Here is a 24,089-nt window from a genome sequence, read left to right on the forward strand (position 1 = left end):
TATGACCCAGCAATCCTACTTCTGGCTATTTATCCAAAGGCAATGAAAACACTAACTCAGAAAGGTGTATGCACCCCCATGGTTATTGTAGCATTATCTACAATGGCCAAGACATGGAAGCAACCTAAGTGTCCATCAATGGATGAATGGGTAAAGAAAATGTGATATATACAGTTGACTTTTTTTAAATAAATTTATTTATATATCTATTTTTTATTTTTGGCTGTGTTGGGTCTTTGTTGCTGCATGTGGGCTTTCTCTAGTTGCAGTGAGCGGGGGCTACTCTTTGCTGCGGTGCATGGGCTTCTCATTGCGGTGGCTTCTCTTGTTGCAGAGCACAGGCTCTAGGCGTGTGGGCTTCAGTAGTTGTGGCACGTGGGCTCAGTAGTTGTGGCTCGCTTGCTCTAGAGCGCAGGCTCAGTAGTTGTGGTGCACGGGCTTAGTTGCTCCGTGGCATGTGGGATCTTCCCGGTCCAGGGCTCGAACTCGTGTCCCCTGCATTGGCAGGCGGATTCCGAACCACTGCACCACCAGGAGAGCCCTATACAGTTGACTCTTGAACAGCTCAGGGGTTAGGGGTGCCGACCCTCCACACAACGGAAAATCTGTGTAGAACTTTACAGTCGGCCCTCTGTGTCCTCAGGTCCACATCCAAGGATTTAACCAAGCACGAATTGTGTAGTACTGTAGTATTTACTATTGAAAACCATCCACGTAACAGTGGACCTGCACACTTCAAACCCATGTTGTTCGAGGGTCAGCTGTATATAGAGTGGAATATTATTAAGTTATAGGAAAGAAGGAAATCTTGCCATTCACAGCAGCATGGATGGACCTTGAAGACCTTAGGCTGGGTGAGATAAGTCAGACAGAGGTAGACTGTCTGCTTTCACTTACATGTGGAAGCTAAACAAACTCATAGCTACATGGAGCGGGTTGGTCGTTGCCAGAGGCGGGGGTTGGAGGTACAAACTTAAGTCCTGGGGAATAAATAAGTACAGCATGGTGACTATAGTTCATGAGGCCCTACTGTATATTTGAAAGTTGCTAAGAGAGTAGATCTTAAAAGTTCTCACCACCAGAAAAACAACTGTTAATTATATGGTGCTGGATGTTACCTAGACTTATTATTGTGATCATTTTGCAATATATACAAATATCAAATCATCATGTCTTACACCTGAAGCTAACATAATGTTATAGGTCAATTATATCTCAATAAAGAAAGAAACGTTAATATTTCGAACAAACAAAAAAAGAAAGTCTCCTTTACCCTTTCTCCTCCCCAAAAGAAACAGATTCAACGTATTACTGCATGGTTTTCTAGTTCTTTTCTAAGCCCTTAAACACACACACAAATCTGTATATATATATCCAGGAGATAATAATGTAAGCATGGTTCTGAAAATTCCTGTTTTCACTTAAAATATTTCTTAGCGATAATTCCATGTAGCGCCTGACTCTTTTCGAATAGATGAAGAGATTTTCCCGGACATGCCATGAATTGTTTTAACCACTTCCCTTCTCATGGGCTTTCAGGTTGTCTGCACTTTTCAGTGTCAAAAATAGATTTCCAGTTAATATTCTAGAGTTAACATATTTGTGCCTAAGAATGAATCTTTATTTAAGATGTTTGCAGAGAAGTAGAACTCTTGGGCCAAAGGTACATTTAAAATTTTGATAGCTGTAGTCAAATTTGTTTTAAAAATGTCTTTACCAATTCATCTCCCATCAACAACATATGAAAGTACCTATTTCCACACATCTTCCCAGCCCAGGATTCTCAATCTTTAATCTTTGCCAAACTGAGAGGTAAAAAATGTTAACTTATTTTCATTTGACTGTCTCTAGTAATTGGAGAAATTAAATATTTTTTCACATGTCTATTGGCCGTATGTGTTTCTTCTGTGACTTTGCGCATTTTCCTATTCTTCTTCGTTTCCTTAACAATTAAAAAAATTCTTTACATATTTCAGATGTTGATGAAAATATTTATAATTTTTTATTTCAATAATTTGATTGTCTTCAACTTTGTCATGTAATTTTTCAAACATAACGATCTTTTTCACTTTTTAAACTTTTAAATTTAGAACAGTTTTAAACTAATAGAAAAATTGTGAAGATAATACATAGAATTCCCATGTACCCCACACTTGATTTTCCCTTTTATTTATATGTCACATTAGTATAGTACATTTGTTACAATTAAACCATTGTTACATTATCACTAACTAAAGTCCATATTGTATTCCTATTTCCTTAGTTTTTACCTAATGACCTTTTTCTCTCCAGGATCCCAAGCAAGACCCCACGTTACATTTAGTCATCTTTTTTTAAAAAATTAATTAATTTATTATTTTTTTGGCTGCGTTGGGTCTTCGTTGCTGTGCGCGGGCTTTCTCTAGTTGCGGTGAGCAGGGGCTACTCTTCGTTGCAGTGTGTAGGCTTCTCACTGCAGTGGCTTCTCTTGTTGCGGAGCACAGGCTGTAGGTGCGCGGCTTCAGTAGTTGTGGCATGCGGGCTCAGTAATTGTGGCTCGCGGGCTTAGTTGCTCTGTGGCATGTGGGATCTCCCCGGACCAGGGCTCGAACCCATGTCCCCTGCATTGGCAGGTGGATTCCCAACCACTGTGCCACCAGGGAAGTCCCACATTTAGTCATCTTGTCTCCTCAGGCTCTCCTTGACTGACAGTTTCTTGGATGTTCCTTGTTTTTGATGAGTACTTGTCATGTATTTTGTAGAATGTCCTTTAACTGGAATTTGTCTGAGAGTTTCCTCATGATTAGATTGGGGTGATGGGCTTTTGAGAGGAAGACCACAGAGGAAAAGTGCCATTTTCCTCACACTGTACCAAGGGTACATACCATCAACATGACTTACCACGGCTGGTGTTGCCTCGATCACCTGGCTAAGACAGTGTTTGTCAGCTTTCTCCACCACAGTTACTTTTTTCTTCCCCCTTTTCCTTATTGTACTTTTAAGCACAGCCCACGCTTAAGGAGTGGGATGCTACCCTCTAATTCCTTGAGGGCAGAGTATCTACACAAATTATTTGGAATTCTTCTGCACTGAAGAATTGTCTATTCTCCCCCATTTATTTATTTATTGAACAATTTATTCATAACAGGATGGACCCATGAATATTTACTTTATACTTCAGGTTATAATCCAGTAGCATTTAATGTCTTGCTTGAAGTGTTCCAGCTCTGGCCACTGGGAGTCGGGAATTCTTTCAGTTGGCTCCTGCATCCCTTTGATAGATGCCTCTCCATCACTGTGACTTTATTTTTTTAACACTTCCTAACTTTCCAGCATTACAAGGCTCATCTTGTATATTTCATGACCCAGTCTTAGAATCATCTGTTTCTCTAAGGAATCCTGGTTCCTTTTATTGGAGAATGATATTGGCAACCACGATCTGGGTGGTAGGTATGCTTGTTGCCAGAAATTGGTATTGCCAGTTTTTTTGGACTTTAACCACTTAATGGGTGTGAGTAGTCTCTTATTGTTGGTTGAATTTGTAATTCCCTGAAGTCAAATGATGTGCATCTTTCCACATGTTTATTTACCTTCTATATATCTTCTTCGGTGAGGTATCTGTTCAGATTTTTTGGTCCATGTTTTAAAATTGTGGTAAAATATACATAACAGGAAATTTACCTTTTTAACCATTTTAAGTGTACATTCATATTCATGTGCAAACATCACCAAGATCTATCTCCAAAACACTTTTCATCTTCTGAAACTAAAACTCTGTACCCATTTAACAATAATTTCCAGTTCCCTCCTTCCCATAGCCGCTGGCAACCGCCAATCTACTTTCTGTCTCTATGAATCTGACTATTTCAGCTGTCCTCTTGCGTCTAGCTTATTTCATTTAGCATAATGTCTTTAAGGTTCATCCATATTGTAACATGTCTCATAATTTCCTCCCTCTTTAAGGCTGAATAATATTCCATTGTATGTATGTGTCTCAGTTCATTTATCCACCCATCTGTCAATAGAAATTTGGTTTGCTTCCACTTTTGGTGATTAAAAATAATACTGCTATGAACATGGCATAAATATCTCTTCAAGTCTTTGCTTTCAATTCTTTGGGGCTTGCTGAAGTGGAATTGCTGGATCATAGTATGGTAATTCTATGTTTAATTTTTTGAGGAAACATCCTGTTTTCTGTAGTGGCTGTACCATTTTACATGCCCACCAGCTATGCACAAGGGTTCCAATTTTTCCACATCCTTACCAATACTTGTTATTTTCTATTTTGTTAACAGTAACCATTCTAATGAGTGTGAGGTGGTATGTCATTGTGATTTTGATTTGCATTTCCCTAATGATTAGTGCTTGTTGGCCATTTGTATGCCTTCTTTGTAGAAATGTCATCTCAAGTACTTTGCCCATCTTTTAATTGGGTTGTTTGTTTCTTAGATACTGAGTTGTTTGCCCGTTCTACAATTAAGTTGTTGCTCTTATATTGTTGAGGTTTAAGAGTTTTTGGAATGCTTTGGATACAAGCCCTTTACTAAGTATGTGCTTTCTAAGTATTTTCTTCCTTCTGTGGCTTGACTTTTCAACATCTTAACAGTATCTTCCACAGAGCAGAAGCAAATGTAAATTCTCTCCTATGTTTTCTTCTAAAAGTTTTATAGTTTTGCATTTACATGTAGTTCTTTGGTCCATTTTGAGTTTTTTTTTGTGAAAAATGTAAGGCATGTGTCTAGGTTACTATAATTATTATTTGCATATGGACATCCAATTTTTCCAGCACCATTTATTAAAACGGCCTTTCTTTCTCCATTGAATTGCCCTTGCTCCTTTGACAAAGACCAAATACTGTATTTGTGTTGGTTCATTTCTGGACTTTATTCTGTTCTATTGATTGATGTGTCTGTTCTTTCACCAATACTGTGCTGTTTGATTACTGTAGCTTTTATAGTTTGCCTTGAAATTAGATATTGTTAGTGCTCCAACTTTGTTCTTTTTCTTCAGTATTGTGGTGACTATTCTTGATCTTGTGCTTTTCCATATAAACTTGAGAATTATTTTGTTGAGATATAAAAAATACCTTCCTGGGATTTTCATTAGGTTGCAATGATTTATAGAATAAGTTGTAAAGAATTGATTTCTTAGTAATATTGGGTCTGTCAATTTGAGAACATGGAATATATCTCCATTTATTTAGATCTTCTTTGATTTCTTTCATCAGAGTTTTGTAGTTTTCCACATACAGGTCCTATACTTATTTTATTAGTTTTATACCTAATTATTTCATTTTGGGGGTGCTACTGTAAAAGATACTAATTTTTAATTCCAATTGTTCAATGTTGGTATAAAGGAAAACGCTTCACTTTTTATATTAATCTTGCTATAATCACTTATTGTTTCCAGAAAATTTTTGGCTATTCTTTAGAATTTTTGATATAGGAAATGTGTCATCTGTGAACAACAACAAAAAAAATTTTATTTCTTTCTTTCCAATCTGTATAACTTCTGTTTCCTTCTTAGGGTCTTCTGTGTGTGTGTGTGTGTGTGTGTGTGTGTGCATCTTATTCCACTGTTAAGACTTCTAATGTGATGTTGAAAAGAGGATATCCTTGCCTTGTTCCTGATTTTAGAGGGAAAGCACCTCGTTTCACTCCATTAAGTTTGGTGTTAACTGTGTGTGTTTTATAGATGTTTTTTTTTTATCAAGATGGGGAAGTTGTCCCTTCTTTCTAGTTTGCTGAGAGTTTTTATCAGGAATGGGTATTGTCAAAAGCTTTTCCTGCATAAATTGATTTGATCGTATGAGTTTTCGTTTTTTTAGCCTGTTCATATGGTGATTTGCATCGATTGTTTTTGAAATGTAAAACCAGCCTTGTATATCTAGAATAAATTCCACTTGGTCATGGTGTATAGTTCTGTTTATACATTCTTGAATTTGATTTGGTAATATTTTGTTGAAGATTTTTACATTGATGTTCATGAAAGACGTTGATCTACAACTTTCTTTTGTTATAATTCTTTGAATTGGGTATTAGGGTAATGTTGGTTTCAGAGAATGAGTTAGAAAGTATTCTCTCTGATTCTATTTTCTGGACGAGATTATGGAGAATTGGTTTCATTTCTTTCTTAAATGTTTGTAGAGTTTACCAGTGAAACCATCTGACCTTGGTGTCATCTTTTATGGAAGGTTATTAATTATTGATTAAAATTCTCTAATAGATATAAACCTATTCAGATTATCCATTTCTCTTTGTATGAGTTTTAGTAGTTTATATCTTTTTAAATAAATTGACCTATTTCATCAGTCATCAAAGAGAATTATTCACAGTATTCCTTTTTATCCTTTAATGTGCATGAGAGCAGTAGTGATGGCATCATTTCTGATACTGTAATTTGTGTCTTCTCTCTCTTTCTCTTTTTCTCTTGATTAACCAGGCTAGAGGTTTATCAGTTTTTAGAATCTTTTCAAAGAACCAGCTATTTCTATTGTTTTTTGTTTTTTTTTTTTTGCTTTCAAGTTCTTCAGTTTCTGTTCCTAATTTTATTACTTCTTTTCTTCTGCTTTAAGCTTAAACAGCTCTTCTTTTTCTAATTTTATTGATTTTAGATCTTTCTTCTTTTTTAATATACACATATATTGCTATAAATTCATCTTACAGTACTGCTTTTACTACATCAAATGATTTTTGATTAGTGTTATTTTCAATTTAATTTAGTTTGAAATATTTTTAAGTGTCTCTTCAGATTAGGGGAGCACTTAAGGTGAGGGCATTCTGAATCAAGGACACAGCCTACCAAGGAGGAGTGAGGAAATATGCCAAGTTCATAGGATGAAGATGAAGTTTGTATTATAGGTACAGAATATGAAGTGGTGTCCAACCAGAGGCAAGATACGAGGTAAGAAGTCAGATCCTGAGTGCCCTCACGTGCCATGTGCTAGAGTTCAGCTTGTATCTTGGAAGTAATGGAGTAGAAAGCATTCTACCTATTAGTTTTGAATCTAGACACTGTACTTCAATCAGAATGCTATGAATTTTTGCTACCCAGCATCTAATCAGTGTGGCTTACAAGAGCCAGTCTTCACAATACCCTCATGTCAGGGAAGTGTGGAATGCTCGTCCCTCTCATGCTACTGAAGCCTAAACAAAGGAATTAAGAGGAGTCTATTCCTTATGCCCCATATTACACTAGTTCACCCAGCTGTACCCTCTCAGAGTACCCCAGAACTTCTTTTTATATAACATGCATCATAATATTAAACAAATAAATACAATTGCAAGTTAACATCTGCCTCTCCCCTCCGAAGGTTTGGATGAGGGTGCAGTGGATTTCATGACCTTTCATCCCTAGCATTTACAAGGACTGGGCAAAATTCTCACTGCCTGTATTAAATCCATTCCTGCTCAGAATACCTGGAGGGATTTCTCTTTTCCTTAGACAAACCACAACTCTTTTCGTATTTGGTACAGAGATGGATCCAAGAAACAGGACATTTGATGTGGGTTAGATCTGAAAATAGTAATGGTCTCATCTCTGGTGGAAAACTGAATGTTGGAAGTGCTTGGCAAATGTTGGCTGTTTGACAAGGCATTGCAAGACGCACCCAGGGGACCATTAGGTGGTTTCTAAGCAAGAATAAAAGGGAATAGAGAGAGTCCAGAAATGTGGGACCTTGAGGATCAGAAAAGCTGACTGATTCTAGACTCCAGATGGTAGAAAATAAGAATTAGAAAGCCTTTTGTCTAAATAAACAAGCAAACAAACCTTGCAACAAAGATCAGATTAAAAATGTGGTCTTCCGGGCTTCCCTGGTGGCGCAGTGGTTGAGAGTCCGCCTGCCGATGCAGGGGACGCGGGTTCGTGCCCCGGTCTGGGAAGATCCCACATGCCGCGGAGCAGCTGGGCCCGTGAGCCATGGCCGCTGAGCCTGCACGTCCGGAGCCTGTGCTCCACAACGGGAGAGGCCACAACAGTGGGAGGCCCACGTACTGCAAAAAAAAAAAAAAAAAATGTGGTCTTCCCACTTAACCTTGACAACCTCATGTACCATGAAGTTGAGAGAGAAGGGCATAGGGATGGGGAAGCAAAGAAATAAAGTAGATTTGAAAAATATATCCAGGAAAGATGTTTGAGTATCATTACTGGCTCTTCGAACTGACTGGAAGCAAAAACATCAGATGTCTACTAAGGTTTGGGGAGGATTGTATTACCAAGGAACCCGTAATTTCAGACTAAAAAGATCCTTGATGTTTTAATACTTAAAACAACACTTTGTCCTCCAACCTTCCGTAAGGAAAGATCAGGCTCCAGAAACTTACAGTTCCCAAGAAGAGCTTCTCCCCAACACACATCAGAAGTGGTCATGGAAGAGAATGAGCAAAGAAAAATCTCCCTCGGGGGTAAAGCCTGGACCACTGGGAAAAGTGGACATCATGATTCTGCCCAAAGAGCAGAGCAGAAGTCTAGGGAGCCTCCCCCGTCCTAAAACAAGGAAGCTCACAGTGTCTGCACTACAGGATTCCCACATTGCTATGAATCCGTGACTATTATGTGCCTTCTTTTGTGAACGTGAGACTTTACTGTGGAATTTCTGTTGCTGCTCCACCATCGTACATCAGGAGAAAGAGATAATTTGTAATTTTAGTTTATAAGTCCCAAGATTCCTAATATCCTTTGTGGTCCTCAACACCCTTTCTCTCTTTCCCATTGGCAGGTTAGAGGTTAATACCAGGGTGATCTTGAGAATCATGTGCTTAAAAATGGCAGTATGTCCATCAGCCTGGGCCCCTGAATGACCATGTCGAGCAAAGCCCTCTGTTAACCCACATTGCATGATGATATCATAGGGAAATGCATGTTTAATGTGTCAGTATGCTAAGAGTATGGATTTGTTTGTTATAACATCTGGAGTTAATTACCCTGACTAGTATATTGAGTGACTATTTTAAGCCACACAAGAGCTCGGAAAAAAAACAGGTCCAGAGCCCGGGTCTCCGGATCCCTAGTCCAGTAAGTTTTCTACTTTTGGAATATGTCTTGTGCTGACTCTAAAATGACAAGTCACTCCCCCGAGGCCCTGCCTTTATTCACTAGAATAATGACACGGTCCCATTGGTTTTCCACTGGCCCAGCTTGTCCAGGTTAGCATCGTCTGCTGACCCAGTTTCTCTCCCTCTACTGTGTTGAAGGAGTTTATGAAGGTCTGTAACTACACAATCACCCTCCTCCTTTATGAGCTCAGACAACATTTCCCCCCTTTTATTACATTTACTGTCCTTGCTTGCCGAGGCACTTTTATGACTGTGGGAACGATTGCCTCGCTCTTGAGAAACTCAGGAATATCCCTCAGTGCTTCATATAACTTGTCACAATATTTTTAACAGCAATTCTTCTTGTGTTTTTCTGTGAGAGCCTCTCGCCAGCCTCCCCCTGACAACACTGTGAGGGGCCGGTCTGACAATGGGAGTCATCCTTCTTTGCAGAAGCAGCTATTTTCCAAGGCTCTGCCCACAGCCGGCTTCTCCATTCTTCTAAACCCACTACCCATGGTCTCAGGCTTGAGGTTAGAGTTTGAAGGTTTGGGGTTTTCTTTGCATGGGTAGAGAAAAGAAACAGACCATCCTGAAATTAGAGGCTCAGAGGAGCAAGGGCCAATGTACAGCCTTAGACAAAGGTTACTAGCAACAACATTAAGAGCAAAAATTTGTTTACAAAGCCGTTTCATATGTAATCCATTTGGTACAGCAGTTTGGCTGGAGGGACATTACAATTTAGTACATGGTCTTCGAGATTCAGGTGCTTTTGGCCACCCTGGGAAGATTCTGCCACCCCCATCATCACCCCATTTTATTCAATATATGGATGTCTTTGTCTATCCTTTGTTCTCCCATAATATCTTAAGCTTATCTCTCTTGCAATATTTATCTGTTTTGAGAACAAAACAGCCATTCATCTCTCTGAATCCCAGACACTTTAACTGGTGCCCAGCACACAGTGAGCGATCAATATTCATTAAGCCAACATTGATTGAGCACCTACTCTATGCCAGCACATGTCCTAGGCTCTGGTGATACAAGGGTGACCGATAACATACAAAACACCTGATCTCAGGTTTAATTCAGTCGGGGAGAGAGATAGGAAAAATGATTAAAAAAAAAACAAAAACAAAAAAGAGAATGTTTGGGAGCGAGAGCTGCCAGGGAGACAGTAAAGTGGTCATGGTCAAGAGGTGATTGGGCTGGAGGGGAACCTAGGTGGTCAAGGGGCCTCTTGGAGGGAAGACATGTGAACCGAAACATGAATGAAGAGACAGAGGAGCCAGGAAAAATCTGGGTGAAGAAAAGTCCAGGCAGAGGGCACAGCCAAGTCCTTGCTGTGTTAGAGGAACAGAAGGACAAGAGCGTTGCCAGGTGGGAAAGAGTGAAGGGCAGAGCCCCAGCAGGTGAGGCTAGATGGGCAGCCGGGAGGGGCCCGGGTGGGGATGGTGGATTCACTCTGACAGCAACAGGAGTTACTGGAGGGTCCAAGCAGGGGGCATCATGATTTACTCCATATTTTTAGAAAGATCCCTCCAGACTGCTGGGCAGGGGACAGATGGCAGTCTGAGTGGCTGTAGGGACCTTAGGGAGGAGTTGGCTGCTCCCAGTAGGGGCTGAGGTTTGGACAAAGGCATACGGTGGGGCTGGATGTACTTTCAAAGGTAGCGCTGAAAGGAGCACAGTTTACCCGTTGAGGCGGAGGTAATCCAACCCGTAAATACAGTGTGACATTTTTAAAGCATCTGCTACGTACAAAGTGCTTTCCATTTGTTATCTCATCCCTGCATTCATAAAACATGTATGGACCTATCCCATAGGCCAGGAACTACGAAGTAGAAAGTATCTTTGTTTCTATACTTGGGAAACTCGATGACAGGAAGATAAAGCCAAGGTCTCAGACGGGGGACAGGATACAAGTCTAACTCCAATGTCTGTGCCACTTTTATTACACTCAACTGTGTTCCCTCCCACGGGTTTCAGGGAGGGCAAGATTTCCCAGGGCTTTATCTCTCCTTCAAAATACCGGAACTACGAAAAATAATCACATCTGACATTTCTTGAACACTTACTATGTCCTGGGCACTGTGCCCAGAGAATGATGGACATTATCTCATTTAACTCTTGATAACCCTGTGAGGTAGAGGATGGGACTGAGGCTCAGGGAGCTGATTAGCCCAAATTATGTGAATAATATAGAATGTTTGCAAGAATTAGTAAGTAGTAGAGCCAGGCTTTAAGACCCAGCTCTTTTGGACTCTTTACCACCATGGTTTTCTGTCTCCAGTAATACACAAAGAACGTCTGCACTGTTCTTCACAGTTCACAGAGCTCCTTCTGAAGTCACATCAGCTCCTGTAGGATTTGGACCGTGGGCCAGTGCAGGCTTAGGCAACCGAATGGCCCGACACACAAGGAGGCCCCATGCAGATGTGATGTCCGCTGAGACCCTCTCCGGTTCAGCCACCTTGCTTTCCGGAAAGAAAGTAGCAGCACGGCATTTCCCATGTGGGTCAACTCCCAATAAGCACATCAAAGCCCTGAAAATGTATCCCAGACATCTTTTCAGACTGACATAGGAGAACCACCCCCAAAATGTTATTGAAAACGTTGCCAATAAAAGTGATGAACCACTTTTGCAAGTGACCCAAGACTAAAACTTTTTTTCTTCTTTGCCTCGAAAGGCATCCCCTTCATCTGTCTTAAATTGTAATCAGATACAACCTTGATAGAATGAAAGCAGAGGTCACACTGAACAAACTGGCACTTTACGTGCTCTGAAAAAGGCTCCTTTGTAACAGGGAAATTATAGCATTTCTATAGAGGGATTTTTCTTAAAAGGACAGGCTGCTTTGTTCAAATGGTGCTGATTTCAGCGCTCTGAGGAGAGGGCGCTTTCAGACTGTCGGCCTGCTGAAATGTGTGGGGTTCCTTTTGTTTGTAGAAACCTGCATATATTACAGGGAATATATTCAAATAGAAATTGTAAACCGTTTCTAGGCAATATTTTGCTCGTCCAGAGACATCAGACAAAATGCAAAATGGTCCCCCCTTTACATCTTGCTTATCTGTAGTATCAGATGTCGTATGAGCAGAGGTAGAATATGGTTCCTGGATCTCTGTGGGACCTGAGTTATACATTTTGTCCACACACGTGCTGCTTCTCTTGGGAGGGGAGCTGACATTTGCAAGCAGTGGTATTCCAGATCACAGAATTTGATTTGCATTTAAAAGGGAAAACAGCAACAAAACAAAACTCTTGAGTTTAGGTAATGTACAAGAAGAAAGGAAATATAACTTGGACCCACTGCACCCTGCAATCTGAGGGAGCGAGGCCAAACTTTGGGAAATCATATTGCAAAGCAGAGTGTGAAAGTCTGAAATGTGTTTGAACTAAAAAACAAGGTTTTGTGTCAATTGAAATGCCAGACATGTCATGTCTCAACATGTAACATTATCAGAAATTAAGCAAAGTGTTTCATTTTCCCGGTGTCAATTTTAACACTTAACAATATTTTTGGCATTGTAATTACTGTTTTCATTCCATTAGGTCTTCTGTGAGTAGGAATGTTTTGTCTGCAACTCTAATAATCATTTATACTTTGTATGAGCAGATGTATTGCTTCATTAAATCTGATTGTTTATAGCTAATCATAAAAGTTTTACCAAGCCTACTAAACCCCATATTTGGGTTTTAAGTGTTTGTTTCTCACCCCGTTAATTATGTCATGAATGAAATCAGTATTGTCATTTTTCATGAAACAGCTATATTTGTGTTGGGGTGAAATGAGACTTCTAAATTTCATTTCCTAGGTAATAAAAAGAAGGAATTCCAGTGTGATACTCTTTAATTTCATGCACAATGAGTGCTTTTTAATCTAAGTCTGGGCAGGAAGGGGTTGCCTTTCCCCTGGCATCATGAGGCCATTGTATTATTTCCCAAGGAATAAGGTATAGGTTTCATTAATAGGAGAGCTATGAATGTCTTGTGTGGTCTAGACCATAAATAAGTAGAAAAGGATCAATCCTAGAGGTAGCGGGATGAACTTGATTTTAGATATAGCAGGAGAGACCTGGCCAAGAGAAAGAAGACCCTGTAATGCATCCATTTCACAACCCAGTCTGGGTTTGCGTGACTTGTAAACTTTCATTATGTGCAGCCACTGAGATTCCAAGGTTTATGCATTACTATCAAAGAGCCTAACCCGTTCTTTTTTTTTTAATTAAAAAAATTTTTTTTAATTAAAAATTTTTTATTGAAGTATAGTTGATTTATAATACAATGTGTTAGTTTCAGGTGTACACAAAGTGATACAGTTATATATATGTGTGTATATATATATAAAATGATATTTATATATTGTTATATATTCTTTTTCAGATTCTTTCCCATTATAGGTTATTACAAGATATTGAATATAGTTCCCTGTGCTATACAGTAAGTTCTTGTTATTTATCTATTTTGTATATAGTAGTGTGTATCTGTTAATCTCAAACTCCTAATTTATCCCTCCCCCGCCCCTTTTCCCTTTGGTAACTATAGTTTATTTTCTAAGTCTGTGAGCCTATTTCTGGTTTGTAAATAAGTTCATTTGTATCACTTTTTTTAGATTCCACATATAAGTGATATCATATGATATTTGTCTGACTTACTTCACTTAATATGATAATCTTTAGCTCCATCCATGTTGCTGCAAATGGCATTATTTCATTCCTTTTTGTGGCTGAGTAATATTCCATTGTATAGATGTACCACACCTTCTTTATCCATTCATCTGTCGATGGACATTTAAGTTGCTTCCATGTCTTGGCTATTGTCAATAGTGCTGTTATGAACACAGGGGTGCATGTATCTTTTTGAACTAGAGTTTTCTCCAGAATATGCCCAGGTGGGGTTGCTGGATCATATGGGAGCTCTATTTTTAGTTTTTGTTTGTTTGTTTGTTTTTTGCGGTACGCGGGCCTCTCACTGTTGTGGCCTCTCCCGTTGCGGAGCACAGGCTCCTGACGCGCAGGCTCGGCGGCCGTGGCTCACGGACGCAGCCGCTCCGCGGCATGTGGGATCCTCCCGGACCGGGGCACGAACCCGTGTCCCCTGCATCAGCAGGCGGACTCTCAACCACTGCGCCACCAGGGAAGCCCCTATTTTTAGTTTTTTGATGAACCTCCATACTGTGCTCTACAGCAGCTGCACACATTTACATTCCCACCAGCAGTGTAGGAGGGTTCACTTTTCTCCACACCGTCTCCAGCATTTATTACTTGTAGACTGTTTGATGATCGCCATTCTGACCGGTGTGAGGTCATACCTCATTGTAGTTTTGATCTGAGCCTCTAACCAATAGATACTCACTTCTCAGGCTGTCATGAGGATCGAATGATGTTCACGCAGGGTGCCTAGGGCAGTGCCTAACTTCTTGCCTGTGATCGGTAACCGGTGCGCCTCCCTCACCCAAGCTGTACCCACTGGTTCATCAGCATAGGTGTGAAGAGGCTCACCTCTCACCCCAGTGGCATGTTGTTCCTGCCTCACCTCTCTGAATGTCGTGACAGCCTAGGAATGTTATAGAGCCTACGGAGGCATGTGCAAATGCCACTGCCAGATTTATAGAGTTGATAATAGAGCTCTTGGGCTAACAAAGGCAGTGCTGGAGTCAAAGGTTGCAGAGCATTTTGATGCAAATGTATGAAGAGGTGTTTTGTCTCCTAGTCAAGCTTCCTTGGCTGAGATGATAAACACCTGAGGCAGCCTGGTCCTGTCCTAGGGCTGTTTATCAGTTATGGCATCCAGTGGAGAGACAGCCAGCTGGGTCCTACCAGGCCACGTGCTGGAACTCGGGAAATACCTTGGGGGGAAACAAATTCTTCCTGGAAGGAACTCATCCCATTTGTTCCCTTCTGGACGCTAGGGAAGCGTGCCAGGCTGAAGTCCCTTGTCTGCCCCAAACTAGCTGTGTGCTCTGGGAGTGTTCTGCTCACACGAGGACTTCCTTTCTTCCTCTGATGCACTGGGTGAATCAGAATAGAGCAGAGCTTTGCACATTTCCTGCAGCAACAGCAGAACCTTATGCAGAAATCCAACACAAAGAGCATAAAAGTAACAGTGTTTAGGTTGAAATAGGAACAAGGGCTGAGAGACACTCCACGGCCACCCCTCCCGGCAGCTCTGCAGCATCCTGCGCTCTGCAGGAGAAGGTTTGAAAACTTCAGGCACAGACCATCTTTCAGGTCCCTCTGAGCTCTGATATTCCGTGACTCTCCAGTTTCTATAATGTGAGACTCCCCCCATAGTGGGACCCCAAGCTGCCTACTTTCATGGTTCTTGCTTCCCAAAGGTCAGTTTTTCTCAAATCTAAAGATGGGATTCTTTCCTTTGAAGGGACTGGAAAGATGGTCTTTAACAACTCAAGACCATCTCCTGTTCCTGAGTTCCTACCTCTCTCCCTCTTCCACTCTGGAGAGACAATGAAGATTATAATATGAACAATCTCCCGTGGTTTTATAGTACTTGTAGTTTACACAAGTCATTGTAAAACCTTTATTTGGTTTAAGAATATGGAAAAGGATGAGAGAAGATCAGGCCACCCCCCTTCCCCTAGAAGAGGGTCCACAGATACAGCTCACAGAATGCCCCGGGGGCTCTGTGAGGGGTGGGGATGCTGGCCAGGTCCCATCATTAACCTTCCTCTTTGAAGCCCTCTTGACTGCATCTCTACTTCCTTCTTGCTACCGAAGGTCTGACTTTCCTCTTTCTGGATATCGCTTTCGGTTGCAGTCTCCTTGACTCTCACTTCCAGCTCTGCTCTGGACACCGGCTCTGGTCTCGATGGCGTTAGTCCTCACTCCTACGGAAAGCAGCCCGAATCTAGTGCCCTGGTCCTCTAGAGAGTAGGAGACCCCTCCCCAAAGTCATTCTGGGCACCATGTATGTTGGATTCTGCTACCTCTTTACAGGCACAGCCTAAGTGCCCTCCCCTTCCCGCCCTGCATCTATCCTACTTGGAGCCCTCCCAGCTACGGAGGCTCTGTCCCATCCTTCCTTTCCAGTAAGACATGCAATATCATCTTCACAACTATGACCTTAATTTCTGTGCGGCTTTTCTCATTCTCCACCCCTGAAATAAGCCTTTGAAAGTGTCAGATAACCCCCTCCAATTTCAGCTGTGACACCTGCAGGTGAAGCTCTCACCTGGTTCTGCCTGTTTCTGTCAAGAAGAAAGTAGGAGAAAAGAAGGAAGGGGAGAGGGTAAAAAGGTGGTTTGCCAGTGCCCTTTAGCCTCGAGATGTGGATTTTATTTATTCCTCTTCTCTTGAAAGGAAAATGGACACTATGAAGAGGACAGATAAAACAATAGGACCGCTAATATGAGTAGTACAGCTGCCCCTTGAACAACACGGGTTTGAACTGTGTGGGTCTACTTATATGAGGATTGTTTTCAGTGGTAAATCCTCTAGTGCTAAAGGGTCCGCGGTTGGTTGAATCCGCGGATATGGAACTGCTGGATACAGCAGCAGGCCAGCTGTAAATTACATGCAAAATTTAGACTGTACAGAGGGTCAGCCACTAATGCCCCACTGTTCAAGGGTCAGCTGTGTATTCTGTGCCAGGAGTTGTTCTAGTCCCACGTTACCTATTTGATCCTCACAGCGCGGTGAGCAGGCAGCCTCGTTGTCCCCGCCTTCTTTTCCCAAAGTAATGTAGCGGATCTAGTGTCGGACGAATATGAATTCCAGTGCAGCTTTGCCACTTTTTGGCTTTTCAACCTTGGAAAAGTCACTTCATTTCTCTGAGCCCCAATCTACCCTACGTGCAATGGAAATGGTAATGCTTCGTGTCTCACAGGATAATTGCAAGGATTAAAGGAGATTTTCATCTTAATGTTTAGCACAGTACAGGACATAATCAATACATATTGGTACTTTTCTTCATTCATAAACGTACTCAATTCTTGAGCATTACAGAAATTAAGAGACCTTAGTGACAAGGGTAAAATCATAAGTTAAATGGATCTCAAGCCATATGGATCCAATTCATTCATTCATTCAACAAATGCTTCTGAGCAACAGCTGTGGGTCAGGGACTGTGCTAGGACACAGGGAATACAGTGATGAACAAGACAGGCAAGTCTCTTCTTTTATGGAGCTTATATTCTAGTGAGAAAAGCTGACAATAAACAAACAAGTCATGTTAAGTATCTTGAAGTAGATACAATAGGGACAATTTTATGTATCTCCATAAGTCAATACACATAAGTGCATGTTTATACGTTCACACATGGGCACACACATGACACACACATACATATGCACACAGATGACATACGTGCAGGCACCAGTCACATGCAGCCTCACAAACTCTCACACATGCTGCTTCACGTGTATGTTTTTTTAATGCTTCCTTTTACACCATCTTTACACTGAGCCAGAGGAATCCACTGCTTTCGGGAGGGTTAGGAGACTGAAAGCAGGAACGCTGAGAAGGATTCCATATGGAACTTTTGATTTCCAAAATAGTCACCCCAAACATAAAGAGACTGGAGATGTCGGGCAAGGCAAGTTCCCACCTGAGAAGGGGAGGAAGTGGACTACTCTTCATAGCAGGAGGAAGCAAAGAGACCTGGAGGGTTCCCATCCAGGCTGGAGATGCTGCCTTCGCCTCTGAGAAGCACCTTCCCCACACAGAGCCTTGAGTCAGCAGCAAGATGGCGCAATGCAATAGAACCCCATGTGAGTGACAGCGGGTGTGACAATGTCCAGCTAGTGCCCCTCTTCTCCACCTTCTCTCGCATGTTCATGGTGAAGAGGAGCCAGTAGAGCAGCAGGAGCAGGGGGAGGCTCATTGATGGATGGCCCCAAGGTGGTGCTGCCAGCCCCCATCCTAAGGCAGTCCAGAAGTCCCCAAGTACACTGGGGGAGGGGCTGGTCCCGGAGTTCCTGAGTGGACAGTGGACCCACAGAGGTTTGAAGCTGGAGAAAGAGTCCACAGAGAGCTGCATCACCGTAGCTAGAGTGAAATGGCAGGGATTTTAGCAGCTTGTCCCACCTGACATCCAAAAGAACCAGACAGGATTAGGCATACCTCAGAGGACACTAGGACGCACACTGGTGACCCAGTATTAGACCAAACTGGCCACACTACAGTGGAAACATCAGGAGATGAAGCACACAGAGACCACCTTCTCCCAGTTCTGGCAAAAGCATCCCTGAGTACCTAGACAGTACCTGGGAAAATGGATGGAGAGAGGAGAACAATGGAAAGGGGAAGGGGATCGTTCTGAGAGAGAGTTTGGACTTAGAATGGATGGAGCATTTTCCCAAAAGAGGCTGAACTTACCTGAAATAAGCTGTTTTAGAACGGAGGAGGGTGAGTTTATATTCTCCCCATCACCTACGACCGTTACTGGTTCCAACAGCCGAATAAGGAGGACTCTAGGGAAGACTGAGATCTCCTACAGAGAAAAAAATTAAGCTATTGTTTTGCATTTCTGAGTTGTAGTGTGTAAATTTCAACTCCCGTACGTAAACAACAGCAAGAGCGAGACGCTAAGCAAGAGGATTGTGGGAAAGGGAGATTGACATTCTTAGCTAGTGTGGTCAGGGCAGGTCTTACTGAGATGGTGACATTTAAGCGATGACCTAAAGAAGGAGCCAGACACACAAAGAACCTAGAAAAAAAAAGGATTCCTGGCAAAGAGAACAACATATAGAATGGCCCTAGGGTGGCAAAGAGCTTGGCATGAGCCAAGGAGATGGAAGGAGGAGGGTGACCTGACGTGGGATTGGAAATGTAAACAAGGAGTGGATCATTAAGTTCGCATTGACTACAGTGGAAAATATTGAAGGGCTTTCAGTAGGGCAACGATAGGATCCAATTTGTATATTTTTATTTTTATATATATATTTTTGCGGTATGCAGGCCTCTCACTGCCGTGGCCTCTCCCGTTGCGGAGCACAGGCTCCGGACGCGCAGGCTCAGTGGCCATGGCTCACGGACCCAGCCGCTCCGCGGCACGTGGGATCCTCCCGGACTGGGGCACAAACCCGTGTCCCCCGCACTGGCAGGAAGACTCTCAACCACTGCGCCACCAGGGAAGCCCCAATTTGTATATTTTTAAAAGATCCCTCTGGTGATGCATGGATAGTATAACAGAGGAACTTTGAGCAGAGGGTCTTTTGGGAACCTCTGGACATACCCCATGCAAGAGATGATGGTGGCTTTGACTAGGGCAGCAGGAGAGAGGGAGAGACATGGATGGATTCACAAATATTGTGGAGGGAAACTCAGCCAGATTTGCCCATTGCTGGTGAATTGGGTGTGAGGTAAGGGAGAAGGAGAGATGCAGAAGGATGGCCAAGTTTTTGGCTTAAACTGCTGGGTAGAAGCGGCTGTCGTTTATTGAGATGGTGAACACTGGCTGTGGAGATGTTAAAAATCTTGCAGCAAATTGTTACCTCCCTGCCATCAAGAGGTAGGTCCTGGCTCCTCTCCCCTCGAATCTGGTGACTGCATTGACCAATAGAGTACGGCATAAGTGACTATGATGTCCAAGATCGGGTCATAAAAGACCAGGAAGTGTCCCTCTTCTTAACTGGAGCATATGCACACTCTCGGGTCCCTAGGTTGTCAGTGTCCCACTTATTTTGGCTGTAAAACAAGTTACACAAAATTTTCATGGTGTCAAGCAGCCACATACTATGCTCACGGATTCTGAAGGTCAGAAATTCATACAGGACACAGTGAAGAATGCTTGTCTCCACTCAGCCATGCTGGTGGCTTGAAGGCTGGGGGCTGGAGTGATCTGAAGGATCTCTCACTCATAGTGCTGGTGCCTGAGCTGGGAAAACTTGAACAGCTGGGGACAAGAGCAGCCTGGGCCCTTTGGGCATCTCTAACTCTGTGTAGTCTCTCCACCTGTTCCCTCCAGCATGGCAGCTTCCAGGTTGCCTAGCCTGTATGTATCTGCCCAGTACTGCAAGGCCCTTCCTAAGACAGTGAGCAAGATGGAAACTTTATCACCTTTTCTAACCTATCCCTGAATGTCACACAGCATCACTTCTGTTCACTAGAAGCAAGGCACTAAGACCAGCCTATATTCAAGGAGAGGTAATTAGACTCCGTGTTTTGCATGTAGGAAGTACACAGTTTCAGCCATGTAAGAAGTTTGACTACCTAAGACCACCCGGCTGGCTCCATAGGCCATATATGGAAACTTCAGTTGAAAGTCTAGTTAAATCCAGCCTTCCCACTATGCCCATCGAGCACTGGACGTGTGAGTGGACCCTCCAGAACCGCCCATCTGCCAACTGAAAATCCCCTAGTGACCTCTGTCAAAGCCACGTGGAAGAGAAGAATCACTCAGCTGAGTCCTGCCCAAATTCCTGAGCCGCACATTTATAAGATATAACAAAATGATACTTGTTTTAAGGCACCAGGTTTCGGGGTGGTTTGTTACGCAGCAGTACATAACCGTAGCACTGTGGGGGGATCTAGTTTTGGACTTGGAGGATGGATGGGGCGAGAGAATCAAGAATTTACTTGTAAACTCTTTTGCTTGGGGTTAGTGTCCTGAACAAGGCGGTCAGAGAAGTGAATCTGGAGCTGCAGGGGAGGCTTCGAGGTGCCAGGGCCTCGTCAGTGTCGGGGCAGTTGTGAGTGGTGGGGAAGCACTGCCTGGCACACTCAGACTGCTCCTGGATACACTTCGTTCATTCATTCCTTCATTCACTCATTCACCGTGCAGACCCAGGCAAGGTATTTAAACTCTCTGAGCCTCACTTTCCTCATTTAGAAAGTGGAGAGTTCTTGAGGACATGTGACCCAGTATTCCCAGTACAAAGGCACTCAGCGGAGCCTCTGTACCTCCGTCTTCCCTGTAAGACTAAAGAAACAGTATAAACTGAGGCCTTAGGTGAGGATGGAAACCCTCACATCCCAGTGTGACCTTAATGATGTAGAAAAGATGGCTATTTACATTATAAGTGTTCTTGAGAAGAACAATGTCCTACAATAAAATGTCAAGTCTAAATAAAATGTAAAATATCGAGGTCTCAGGTGACTTCCTCAACCCCCTCCTCCTGTCTTACATGAACCTTCAAGAATCCTGGTTTGATTTTTTTTTTTTTTTACTCAAAATATCTGAAAAATAAAATCCTTTTTTTCTTTTTTGCTCCTGAACCATATTCACATCCCTCCCTACCCATCAGGACTTTTTTTTTCAGCTGCAACTGATAAATCTGAAAAGCTCTCCCTTCCCACCGGAGACTTTGTTTAGGAATAAGAAGGAACGAGGGTCTTGCTGTGACCTCCTTCTGCCTCTGTCTTCCTTTCTCTCATGCAGGTGACATAGAAAGAGAAGAAGGAAAATTACACATCAGGAAAGGCCCCGAATGTAAGACAGCAAACAGACACAGTGAAATCTAAACCAGGGTCAGTGACCTTCTTTCCAAGTTGGATCCTCAATGGGAGGGTGAGAACGGAGGGGCTGCTTTATGGAAATCTGCTGTGGCCCCCCGGGGAGCAGTGACTGTGCCGTCATCACCCCCTCCCTCCCCGTCAGCACCCCACCTTCACGCCCTGCCCGGACACAGTTCTCCTACAGAAAAGTAGGATAATAAGGCCATAATGTTGTTTTCCAGAGGTAAGTGAAAACACCTTAAATGTGTTACTGGTATTTGGGGGAAAGGGAGATTAGGCTGTGGGTGGTGCCCGGGAAGGGTGGTGGGTACGCTAATTGAACCTCGGGATTAAACTCTCCGGGCCCTAACGCTGCCTGCCCCCTGGCAGAAACATCACAGAGGTCTCAGAAGCGGCTTTGAGGCTTTTCCGGGGCTCGGAGATGATCCTTTGGAGCCCAGGTACGATGATACCTGAGTTTGTCCCGGCCTCACAGTAATGGGGCCACTGGGAGTCTTTCTTCTACAGAAGAGAAAGGTGGGGCTGGCAGGCAGCAGGGGCGAGGCGGGTGCAGCAGGCAGCCGGGCAGCCGCAGGAGGCTCTGGCCGGCGCTGGGCGAGCCAGGTCTGAACCTCAGAGAGGGCTGCTCGCAAATGAGCTCAGCCCTGGCGTGGTGCCTTCACCCGACAGCCGCTGGCTGTTAGGGGCATTTTGAAGTCAGACAAATATATCTCCCAGCGGCCTGGAACGGAGCGGGAAGAGGCACAGAGAGTGGGATGACAAAGCACAGGGTCGAAAGCTGCTCCTGCTGGTTTTGGCAAAAGGGAGGGTGGGGAGAGGTAGGGAAGAGCCCACCCTGAGCTTTACAGGTGCTGTCGGGGAGCACAGCCTTCCTGCACCGCTGTTCGCCCGGACAGGGAGCTCAGGGTTGGAAGGGACCTTGGTACCAGCCGGTGCAAGGATGCTGCTGCCGGGGCCAGTGCAAGACGGTGGAATCCAGCGCATCACATCTCTGCTGCAACTCCTTCACACACCCCATCTTTCCCAGGCGCCGAAGGAATTTATCCTCCTCATGCAGCCCTTCAGACAGATGAAGGCAGTGTCTGAAACCTCCCCCTACTCTCCCCCTCCCCCGGACCTTCCATCTTCTTCGTGATGACCGCCATGTCATAGTGACTGTCACGTGGCACCATGACTGGTGAGCTCCTGGGGAAGGAATGTGGTTTGCCTTGTGTTTATGAGGGAAGCATCTCATCCTGGAAGTCCAGCTTCCCTCTGGCTCTGAACTTTAGGCAAGTTTCTCCCCATCTTTGAACCTTAGTCACCCAGCTGTCAAATGAGGGGATGGACTGGGTGACCCTCAAGTGCCCCTTGCACCTCCCATGCCCAGTGGCCCTCTACCCTGGCCACGCTACCAGAAACCGGACACTGGGCTGATGGGTTCGACTCCCTGTGGCTCCCCCGATGCCTCTGGGGTTGGTGTTGAAGCGAGTTAAAATGATTAGAGGGGCTCAGAGCACACGGGATAGGAGACAGGAAGTTAACACCCCGGGAACCAAAGGCTCTGGAGACAGAGTTGGATCTGTATTGGTTTCCTGTGGTTGCTTGAACAAATGACCACAAACGTATTGGCTTAAAGCAACACAAATTTATTATCTTACGATTCTGGAGGGTTGGAAGTCTGAAATAGGTCTCACTGGCCTAAAATCAAGGTGTTGGCAAGGCTGCGTTCCTTCTAGAAGCTCTGAGGGAGAATCCGCCGTTCGCTTGCCTTTCCAGCTTCTAGAGGCTTCTGCATTCCTTGGCTTGGAACTGCTTCCCTCATCTTCAGATCCAGCAAGTAGCAGCTCCCAGTCCCTTCCTGACCCTGAGGATCACCCTTGAGCCTTGCTTTTCCACTTTAAAGGACCCTTGTGATTGCATTGGGTCCACCCGCCCAATCCAGGATAATGTCCTTATTTTAAGGTGAGCTGATGAGCGATCTTAATGCCGTCTTAACAGCCTCTTGCTGTATCACACCTGTATCCACAGATTCTGGGGGACTAGGACATGTGCATCTTTGAGATGCCATTCTTTTACCTTCCATGAGATCCACATCCCAGCTCTTAAAAAAGCCAAGAGGGCTTCCCTGGTGGTGCAGTGGTTGAGAGTCCGCCTGCCGATGCAGGGGACGCGGGTTCGTGCCCCGGTCCAGGAAGATCCCACATGCCGCGGAGCGGCTGGGCCCGTGATCCATGGCCGCTGAGCCTGCGCGTCCGGAGCCTGTGCTCCGCAACGGGAGAGGCCACAACAGTGAGAGGCCCGCGTACCGCAAAAAAAAAAAAAAAAGCCAAGAAACTGCCCAGGCCTGTAGGCTGGTCTGTGGCCACTGACCCCATAAATAGGATGTGGTCTCCGGCTGCGCGTTCCCATAGCCCCTCCCTCGTCCACCATGGATCACTATGCACAATTTATTATAACTACTTTTTTTTTAATAGATCTTTATTGGAGTATAATTGCTTCACAATACTGTGTTAGTTTCTGTTGCACAACCAAGCAGATCAGCCATATGCATACACATGTCCCCATATCCCCTCCCTCTTGAGACTCCCTCCCACCCCCCATCCCACCCCTCTGGGTCATCGCAAAGCACCAAGCCGATCTCCCTGTGCTATGCTGCCGCTTCCCACCAGCCA

At 43.8% G+C, this 24,089-nt stretch overlaps 1 long non-coding RNA gene across 3 annotated transcripts in view; it reads left to right on the forward strand.

The window, feature by feature from the left end:
• LOC117199640 (uncharacterized) overlaps nt 1-23,745 on the forward strand; it is a 126,005-nt gene extending 102,260 nt beyond the window's left edge. Inside the window, exons 4-6 of one of the 3 annotated variants that reach the window (XR_007472978.1) lie at nt 13,402-13,458; nt 21,359-22,612; nt 23,194-23,745. This is a non-coding gene — a long non-coding RNA (uncharacterized LOC117199640). Of the gene's footprint in view, nt 1-13,401; nt 13,459-21,358 lie in introns of all 3 variants that reach the window. The other 2 variants (XR_007472979.1, XR_007472977.1) reach the window with 2 other exon arrangements.
• The last annotated feature ends 344 nt before the right edge of the window (nt 23,746-24,089 follow it).

The sequence above is a fragment of the Orcinus orca genome, chromosome 17 (genome assembly GCF_937001465.1).
Source record: "Orcinus orca chromosome 17, mOrcOrc1.1, whole genome shotgun sequence".
In the NCBI taxonomy this organism is placed as follows: Eukaryota; Metazoa; Chordata; class Mammalia; order Artiodactyla; family Delphinidae; genus Orcinus; species Orcinus orca.